The 10069-nt window shown below is 43.5% G+C and overlaps 1 protein-coding gene across 7 annotated transcripts in view; it reads left to right on the top strand.

The window, feature by feature from the left end:
- Nucleotides 1-529: 529 nt before the first annotated feature.
- The window catches only part of UBE3A (ubiquitin protein ligase E3A), a 53438-nt gene continuing 43898 nt past the window's right edge, over nt 530-10069 (top strand). For 4 of the 7 annotated variants that reach the window (XM_084200934.1, XM_084200936.1, XM_084200931.1 and 1 more), the window contains exon 1: nt 530-954. The gene's annotated coding sequence lies outside the window, so the exon portion shown is untranslated. Of the gene's footprint in view, nt 955-4676; nt 4767-10069 lie in introns of all 7 variants that reach the window. The other 3 variants (XM_084200935.1, XM_084200930.1, XM_084200932.1) reach the window with 1 other exon arrangement.

Genomic DNA, 10069 nt, shown 5'->3' with positions numbered 1-10069 from the left:
CATGGAGCCTGCCGGACAGGCTGGACTCCGGTGGAGCTCGGTGGGGACCTGCCGAGGGACTCGAGAGCTGGTGGCGGCTACTCTCCTTGCCCACGGCAGCGATGGCACCTTGCTGTGCCACCAGCCCCTGCACTGCCCGCCAGCCTCCCTGGGCACGTGTGTGTGTCTGTGCGTGGGTCAGTGCGTGTGCACCCGCGTCTATATATTTGCAGATGCTTGTGTACGCGGATATGTACGCGTGTGTGTACGTGTCTGTACGTGTGCGTGTACAGCCGCACCCCACACGCAGGGTCCTCTTCCCTCACACCGCCCCACCGCACCCAGCGCGAGCGCACGCGCAGCCCCGAGCCCCGCCCCGCGCGCCCGCCTGGCCGGCGCCCCCACCCCGCGGCCCCGCGCTGCCCTCTTCCAACATGGCGGCCGCCGCCTCGCGCGCCCGGGCGCGCAGGCGCCGCCGCGGCTCCGCTCTTCCGCCGGGCGCCGCCGCGAGTGCACACGGCCGGAAGGCGCGGCCCGGCAGCTCTCTATGGTTGCCCGCGGCGGGTAGCGCGCCGCCGCCGCCGCCTCGCCTCGCCCCCGCCCGCGCTGCACGCCGGGACGCGGCCGGTCCTCCCTCCTTCTCTCCCTCCCTCCTTCCCGCGCGCCCCCCCGCGCGCCCCGAGCCTGCGCCGCGCCGACATCCGCGTTGTCCCAAGATGGAGGTGCGGGGCTCGCGCTGAGCGCGGCCCGGCCGATACAGGAGCAGGAGGAGGAGACGCGCCCGCCCGGCCCGGCCCGTCAGCCCGCCTCGCCTTCCCCGCCCCGCCAGGCCGCGGCTCCGGCCGCACCGGCAGCAGCAGAGCGGCGGCGCCTCCTTCTCGCCCGCGGCCCGGCCCCGAGTGCGGCGCGGCCCCCGCATGAGCCCGGGCGGCAGTGGCGGCGGGAGCGCCCGGGAGCAGCAGCCGAGGTGGCCAGGTCGGTGTGAGCGCTGCGCAGGGCCGGGAGCGGGGATGGCGCCCGGCTCACGCTGGCCCTGAAGGCGAGGGAGGCGGCCTTGCCAGCTCCCCCGCGCCGGGGAGGGGAAGGCGGCAGCCCCGGGAGTCCTCTCCTTCCGCGCCGTGAGACGCATGGGTGCGGGGCCGCCCCGGGAAGGCCGGCCGGGCGGGTGGCTCCGGGCTTCTCCCGCCCCCACCGGAGACCTGGCTCGCTGGGCGACCTTGGGTGAACCCAGCCTGCCCCTGCCTCAGTTTCCCGGTTCGGTGACTACTCTTCGGGGCTGCTGTGGGCATGGGACGGCTCGGTGCTGTCGGCGCGGCCGGCTAGAATGGGAAGTACTGCAAGGGTCTCTTAACTAGTGGCCAAGGCCTGCTTGACAAAGTGGGTCTGATCACTTTGCTCCTGTTACCTTCTGTCCAGTCTGAAGAGTTGGATCTGAACCTGTGAGCAGGCTGCCGTGTTGGTGCATGTGATCTGTCGGTCCTGACTGCAGGACTTTACGGGCTTCAGTTTTTAAGCATACCTACAGTATTTCTGTTAAGGGATGTTACACTTTACTGCTGACTTGTAGATCAGATGTCTAAGCCGATGTGTTGTGGTCATTCAGCAGTTACTACTGCTTAAGAAACAAAACATGTTTCACAATTCTCCTTTAACTGACAAGAACCTGTAATTTATAGACTTGTAGTTTTTCCTTTCCTTTTTTCTGCGGTTAATGGAAATACCTGTTTATGTTCACTTCTCTGTAATGTGTTGGTCTAATTCTGGGACTAAGCATGTGTTTTACATATCACTTCAGGGATGGTCCCTCTGTCTGTGTGAAAAGTTACCTGCTTCAGTAAGAATCTGCAAACCTGAAGCCCTGTGAGAAATCGGCTTCTCAGAGTGGTTTTGCCATGCTTCTTGCATGTCTAGCAGAAAGTTTCTCAGTGGAAAATTGTACCCGATTTTAGCTTTGATTTCTTAACAAAGTAGGACCTGCGTGATTGTATTGTCAATTTATCTTCTTTCTCTTTTTCTTCTTTTTTTTTTTGACTAGCTGACTGGTTTGAAAGGGAGAGGTCTAAAAGATAAGATTAAGTTCCTAATTCATGCAAATAGCATCCAGTTAGAGAGATTACCTGCTAAGGAAGAAGCCATGCTCTGAGTTGTACTGTGTTGTTAGACACTTACGATGGGGGGAGAGGGAAATGTTGGAGATAGAGAGAGGTGTACTACTTGATAAGAATGAAAATTGTTGGAAAATGGGCTTAAAGTTCTCACAAACTGCTTAGTTTGGATGTAGGCTCTGAATAGCTGTGCCCTTTCATTGTGAAAACAGTTGAAGGTACCTTTTAGAAATTTGAAAATATGACAAAACTCAATTTGAGTGTGTTGAATAGAAAGTATGAAATGTGTATCACTAAATTGATGTGGATGTGTGGAGAAAACTATCACACGTGTTTATCTTTTAAAACAGATGCAGTTTCTAGTGCAGTATCATTCTGTCAATTCAGTAAAGTAGTGAAAGAAAGCCTAGTCCACTAGTTACATTTACAGAGCTGATACTTTTAATTGAAATTATTACTGTACAGTGTTACAGATGCTTCATCTCTCTTTTACAAATACCTTCCATTCCACTCTGTTTGCTATTTAATGTAGCATCTTTCCTGCTGGAATTAAGGAGTTTTGTTTTGTTTTGGTTTTTTTTTTATCAGAGGTATTTGTTATTTCTCCTCATTGGAGTGTCCTGAGCATCTCCAAGAATATAGAAACAAAAGCACCGAGCTAGATACCAAAATGAGTATTTGATATGTTTGGGTTTATTTCAACATATGATTCTGTGACTCGGTAAAAAAAGTCAGGCTTGAACAGCAGTGTGCTATAAAGCCTAAATTTCTCAGTCCAAGTCCTCTTCAGAGTTTTAAGTTGTGGGGATTTGATCCTTTTTTTTAAATAACAAACAAGACTTCTGGTCTTTTCCTTTTTTTTTAATTGCTGCTGCTGTTTAGAAACATGGGAACGATGATTCTTTTGTGAATGGAATTGAAAACTGTGTGTATATGTTAAAAACATCTAGGGATGTTCTCAGCCTGTTGGAGTCCCTATTAGAGCATCTGGAAATTGCCCCAGTTGTTTTAATCAACTTGAGAAAATAAACCTGGTTCTTTTTCATATAATGTAACTTCTCTTTTGAAAGTATAAAATGTCATGTGTACCACCAGGACCCAGGAGCACAGTATATAATCATGTTTGTTTCACTATGATTATGTACTTTATTGATATATTCTTCACTAGTTCTCAGAATTCACAGGTTCTGCTTAACCAGAGTTGAGTTTTAAGTTATAAACATGTTTAATTGTAAACATGTTCAAACATAGAACATTTTCTATAAACAGTAATTAGCATAGTACATGATATGAAACTTACCATGGAATTAATTCAGTTTTTATGTTTTTGTAAATATGCATCATCCTAATTTTTGCTGCACAGGAATGAATTCCCCCCCTATTGCTTTTAGTTTTAGTTTACTTAGTGAATGTCCAGAGAGAATTCATCTTCTTTTAAATGCAGGGAATGCCTTTCTCCTTCCCCACACCAGTGTACTCATACACCTAAAGATGAAAGCCACTGATTCTTAAAAATAGAACATGCCATTGAGGTAAAAAGGAATATAATTCATAAAGTATCTAGGCGTAGATCTCATTTCCAGCATCAATATTCCTTTCTGGTAGTGTCGGCCAAGTCTTCACTCTAATTAATTAATTTATATTGATTTTTAAACAAAGGAGGTGTGTTTTACAAGTTTCTGAAATATCCAGTGTATTTAAGGTTCCTGCACATTTTTTAGAGAAGCAGTGTTAAAAGGTTTTCTGTCACTAATCAAATTCTGATTTGTACCTGGAAGGAGGGGAGTAATACATTTGCCATCAGGGTCTGTAATGAAAAAAATCTAAAGTATGTTGTTTACTTTCAAAAATAAAAAGTACCCCCTCCCAGAAGTTCTGTAAGCTGTGACAAATAGCTGGTTCCCAGAGACAACAGCAGTGAGCAAATCTCATGTTTGAAGTGAATTTTGTCACCTTAAATATTTTGACCTTAACATTTACTGCTGTAACTTCTTGTATTAGGAGGCAGTGCCTGATGGCCTCATAAAGTTGTGTTGCCCATGAATTAAAGTTTGAAAAAAAGCTGGTTCATAGGAATAGTAATGTGTGTAACAAATCTGGTTGGTTAGCAGAAAGTCAGCAAATACAGTCTAAAGGTAACATTTTGCAACGAAGCAACACTTCAGTAACTACAGCAGCTGGTGACACATTTCTTCAGGAAAATAACCTCATAGGAAGAATATGAAAATCAAATAATGTTGAGATTCAGGATTCAGGTTTGGCAATGTAACATCTGACTAAATAGCATTTTAAATTGCTATTTTTGAATAGCTGCACCTTCCTGTGGTTAGGAGGGATAGATCTTATTGACAAAATAACTTGCTGGGTGCAAAATTACATTATTAATTAAATATTATCATAGTTCTGTCTAACAAATACTCTTATGAATGAATCTCTTAAAGGAAGTATTAACTACTTCTTACTTACTTTACTAGGTTGAGCCTGCTTCCCTGTATTATGCAAACTGCTGAATGGAGGAAGGGGGTGGAAGTCAGTCTTTACCGATACTCTTTCCGTTACCGTCCTGCATGGTTCTTTACCCATGTTTTACAGAGTGGTGAAGAATTAGGAGAAGCTGCAGTTGTTCTGCTGAGTGGAGCTAAATGGGTGGCTTCCTTCTGGACCCTCACTTCACTGTCTTAGGTAAGAGGGGTGATCTGCTTCTTTTGAAGCTACTTGCATTTCCTTAGGACAGAAGTGTATATGGGATTTTTTAGAGAAACTTCTAGTTAGCAAAGCAGAGCTTTGAATTCTTTTTTTTTTTTTTTGATCTGGTGGCTTGAAAAGGGCATTCACAGTATGTAGCTGTTCCAGTACTTTTCATTGAAAAGCATTGCTGTTTGCATCCATTCAAATAACTTTAAACACATACTCTGTGTACTAGCATTACTTGCTTCTGAGAGTCACGTTTATCTTATGTAGTATGACGGAAGTGGGACTGTCACTCAGAGGTGGATTACAGTGGTGGTGGGTATAGGACAACTTTAACTCATGTACCATTGACTGCTTGATATGGAGTGCATTACTTTTTTTTTCTCCAGATACTTGGAATAGTTTGGGTTGGAAGGGACCTTTAAATGTCATCTAGTCCAAATTCCTCTGCAATAAGCAGGGACATTTTCAAATAGATCAGGTTGCTCAGAGCCCTGTCCGGCTTAACTGTGTATATTTCCAGGGATGGGGCATCTCCTGTCCCTGGGCAATCTGTTCCACCCTCATTGTAAAAAATTACTTTCTCATATCATCTTAATCTACTCTCTTTTGGTTAAAAGCCATTACCTCTTATCCTCTCATAGCAGGCCCTTGTAAAAAGTTTGTCCTCCTCTGTTGTGTAAGCTCTTCTTCAGTACTAAACAAAAGCAAATGGGTCTCTCCAAATCCTTCTCTTCTCCAGGCTGAACAATGCTAACTCTTTCAGCCTTTCTTCATAGGAGAGCTGCTCCAGCCCTCTGATCATTTTTGTGGCCCTCCTCCAGTGGGTACATGCCTGTCATGTATTGAGGACTCCAAACCTGGATGCAGCACTGCAGGTGGGGTCTCAGAGGAGTAGAAAGCAGACTGGTCTCCCTTGGCCTGCTGGCCATGCTGCTCTTGATGCAGCCAAGGATACATTCTGGACAGCAAGGATACATTCTGGACACATTGTTGGGACAAGGCTGGCCTTCCAACAGCCAGGATCTCCAAGTTCTTCTGTAATTACTTCTGCTGCCAATTCCCTTATCCCCAGCCTGTATTGATATCAGGTGTTGCCAGCCCAGGTTCAGGACTTTGCACTTGGACTCTTTGGGTGAAGCCTGCTTTTCAGTGTTGTCCAGGTCCCTCTGGATGGCATTCCATTCCTCAGGCATATCAGCCACACCACACAGTTTAGTACTGTTTGCAGGTTTCCTGAGGGTACATTAGGTCCCACTGTCTGTCATTGATGAACTGGTCTCAGTATGGACCCCTGAGAGACGCCTCTTGTCATTGATGTCCATCTAAACATTAAGCCATTGACCATTTCCCTCTGTATGCAACCATCCAACCAATTCCTCATCCCCCAAAGAGTCCATCTATTATCTCTCCTACTTTGGATGAAGGGTGTTGTGGGGGACTGTATCAAAGGCCTCAGAAGTCCAAACAGATGACATCAGTAGCTGTTCCCTTGTCCATTGATGCAGTCACTCTGTCGTAGGAGTCCATTAGGTTGGTCCAGCCAGATTTGCCCTTCGTGAAGCCGTGCTGGCTGTCTCAAATCTCCCTGTCCTCTATGTGCCTTCATGTTCCTTCCTTGTGTGACAGAATGTCAAAGTTGTGACCTAAACAACTAAATACAAAATTTGAGTATCAAAAACTAAAGGGTGGTTTGAAACCAAAAGGAAATTTGATCTTGGTGGCCTATGGATCCGTAGGATCACAAGCAGAAAATTACAGAACCTCTGTTTGGGTTTGGTGGCTGTTGCATAATGGTCTAGCAATGATTAGTCCACATTGTTTGCATTTCATTCTGGTGTTTGAGGACTGTGACAGTACTTCTGACTGAGCTAGCGTTCTAGGTGTGAAGCTAGTTCGTCTCTCCATAGAGAACACCATGCTCTTTGCTTCCTTTGACAGACTGCTTTTAGGACTTTTTAATACTTCCTTGATAATCATTACACCTAAGAAATCGATAAAATGAGGAGATCTGGATGACAGACACCCTCTCCCTTACCCTTAGGAGCTTTGTGCAGGGGAGGCCACAAGAGTGATCTTTCTTGTGTTGCCAAGCTTGCTCGGCACTGAGAGATGCCAGGCTTGTCCAGGCAGCCAGGCTCTGGCACTGCTTGTGTACTCCTGCTCTGGTATGCTCCCTGGGACCCAGGCTGGAGCAGCTGCAGTTCAGCAGGCTTGGGCTGTTAGCGGGTGGTGGAGTGGCTCTTAAAGGAACTCAACTTCTCAAATGGGGCGTAGGTCAACGTACTTCAAGAATGGCTATCATAGTTGTAGAAGAGTTTTGCTTTTGCTTTATGGTTAGTTGTATGTTTGAGCTAACTAATACTTTAAATATTTTTATTTTAAAATGTGGTATTTGCCTTTTGCTTAAAAGGAATCAAAAACTTCTACAAAGCTAGATAATACTGAAGAGGTCTGTCACTACCTCCGAATTTCTGTTTCCAATACAATCTTTCATTTTTCTTATTCGTATGGCTATACTCAGATAATGATTGCTTATTTTTTCATAGTGAAATCTCATGTCCAAAGTCTTGGTGATGAATATTGTGTTTTACTATGTGCGTGCACCCAGGTTTATTTTTAGAAAGTCCAAGGTATACTAGTGTACACAAACTGAGTAGCAACACCTCGTGTTTCAGCTGGTGTAGCAAAAATTGCTTATTGTAGCCAATAGAAATACATACTTAAGAATCCACGCAGCCTGCAAATCCCATCAGATTTCAAGGACAAGGGAGCTCCTGAGAGAGCGTAACACTTCTGTGAAACACTGGTATTTCTTGCTTGCAAAGATTGAGCCCTTTCCATAGTAAGGTTGTGAAAAATACTCCATTTGCATGATTCCCGTAATCTGAATATCTGATTGAAAGAAGGATGTAAACATAAAACATAATCTAAGCGCCTGATAGAGATGATTTCATGATATTTTTTATCGGGCCAGACATGAGAGTTGCAAAATATTTTTTGTATTTTATAATTAATTTCTTAAATATTTTGTAATTCCGTATGCGACAGTATGGTTAAGTCGGTGCTTTATTGTCTGTGTTAATGTAATTCAGTGTGCCTTGAAGTCTACTAATTGAAAATGTATGACATAGTTGTGAATAAGCAGCTTTTTTGGCTCTGGTCACATGATTGATTGAGGTTTTTTTTTTTTATGTGGAGTGGAAGCAATAAGGTTGGCCAACTTTAAGTCATATTGTCATTTGCATTTTTTTAGGCAGATGTGGCTTAGTGCTAATTAAGTATACTGAAGGTGAATGTTGAAGTACATCTGACTTCATGCAATAATTTTCATTCCTTTTAGACAAGCATTACAGAGCTTTATTTCCTTTTGTGTTGTCATGTAGCCTTTGAGTGAATGTAGACTTTAGACTTAGTAGACTGCTGAACTCTGGTCTGCCTTAGTGGTAGCTGTTGGGGAGAAACTGAAAGAGAAGAACTGGAAGTCCAGGAACTTCAGAACTTCAGTTTTGTGTTGTTGGATTTGCTCTTCTGTTGCTGTGTATTATTATGCAAATAAGCTGTCTACATCTCCATTGTGGTCTTGTTTCCTCTATCAGTTGTGTGGTCCTACCCTACTCCATAGCTTCAGTTCTTTTGGGAACCATTTTCTTTTTTTTTTGTCTCTGTTGCCGGGCAATAATCTTAAGAACCCTGGTAGACGTATTTGCAATACTTTTTCAAGCTGTACTTGGTGCTCTCCTCCTACTCTTTGCATACTGAAAATTTGTGCTTCTGTATCTTAGAGGAGAATGAGAGAATTTTATACAGATGACACTCTCTATGTCTGTAGAGGAATAAATGTATACATTGAATCTGGAAGTCCTGCAACCCAAGGTGTGAAAATATTGGTTGCATTTGTTAGAATACTTCTGAGTTTGTCTAATGGTACCACAGTGAAAGAAGAATTATTCTTTGGTAGAATATAAGGTATTTTGGATTTCTGCTGTGGATATGGAGCAGAAGTGCTTCTTGCAAATAGGAAAATCATCAGTTACTGTCTCATATTGTTTAGATGAATTTGTCTTCTGTTTTTTTCTGAATGGTAGCAAAGTTTTATTGACACAGTTGCATATCATTAACACAGTAATCCTAACTGTACAGAAAGCTACATAATTAGTAGAATTGCTTGTTGAAATAGCAATAGTCCTTTTCCACAAAACTTGTAGGCTGCCGTATATAACTATTTTTTTTTAAATATAGAAGAGTGTGCTCACATTGTTAGTGCTTGGAGCTTTAGTGGCAAAACTGATCCAGGATCACCCCACTACAGTTCCCTGATAAAGAATTTGGCCCCTGACACCAAATGATTTCTCGCTGGTTTGACATCTTCTAAAATAAAACTGAATGTAATTAAGGTAACCACACTGAGGTTTCCTATGTGGGAGCTCTGATCTATATTGGAGATCAGCCTAAATCAGCTGCATTGGATTTGTTTGTTCTTGATAGAGGTTTAAGCCAAGAAATTATGTATTAAATACTGAAAATGTGATATTCTGTGCCGAATTACTAACTTTTTTTGAAAGTAATTAATAGATTTCATAGAATCAGGGAATGGTTTGGGTTGGTAGGGAACCTTAAAGGAAAAAATCTAACAACAAGCCTCATCCATGGGCAGGGACACCTTTCACTAGACCAGTTCACTGAGAGCCCCATCCAGCTTGGTTTTTAACACCTTCAGTGAGGGGGAATCCACAACCCCTATCTTTCTTTAGTTATATGCATATGGGTCTGTTTTTGTCATCTTTTCCCTCGAGGCTGGTTGTGCTTTTAGGTGTTTGTTGAAAATATTTCAAGTATGTTTCAGTCCCTTGTTAAAATGACTTCTCTGAAAATGAATATGTAGAAAAGCACTGAACTCCAGCAGTCTTATGCACCCAGGACAAAGATTTGGTTCTATCTGTGACTTCTCCTGAGTGCTTTGGTTTTTTTTTTTTCTTATTATAAATGCCAGTTCTTAAAGAAAAGAAAAACAAAAAGGACAAAATAAGGGGTGGGAAAGAGAAAGGAAATTGATATTTGTAATGAACTGGATGAATGGAATTGTAAAACTCTATTGCATCACTACAGGGGAAAGAATAGGGAACACTGTGTGTATGAACTTCATGCTTTTGTAGCTTATCTAAAATAACAATTATTTTCTGTTGTGCTTTTCTATGAGAGGTGTGATTTAGTTTTATATGGTTTAGTTTTAGGTAGTCCTGTGAGGAGTGGGGAATTTGGTATGGTGATCCTTGTAGGTTCCTTCTGACTAG

This window comes from Fringilla coelebs, assembly GCF_963513975.1.
Source record: "Fringilla coelebs genome assembly, chromosome: 2".
NCBI classification, from domain to species: domain Eukaryota; kingdom Metazoa; phylum Chordata; class Aves; order Passeriformes; family Fringillidae; genus Fringilla; species Fringilla coelebs.
The sequence above is the reverse complement of the archived record's forward strand: the minus strand, read 5'-3'. Positions and strand labels throughout refer to the sequence as shown.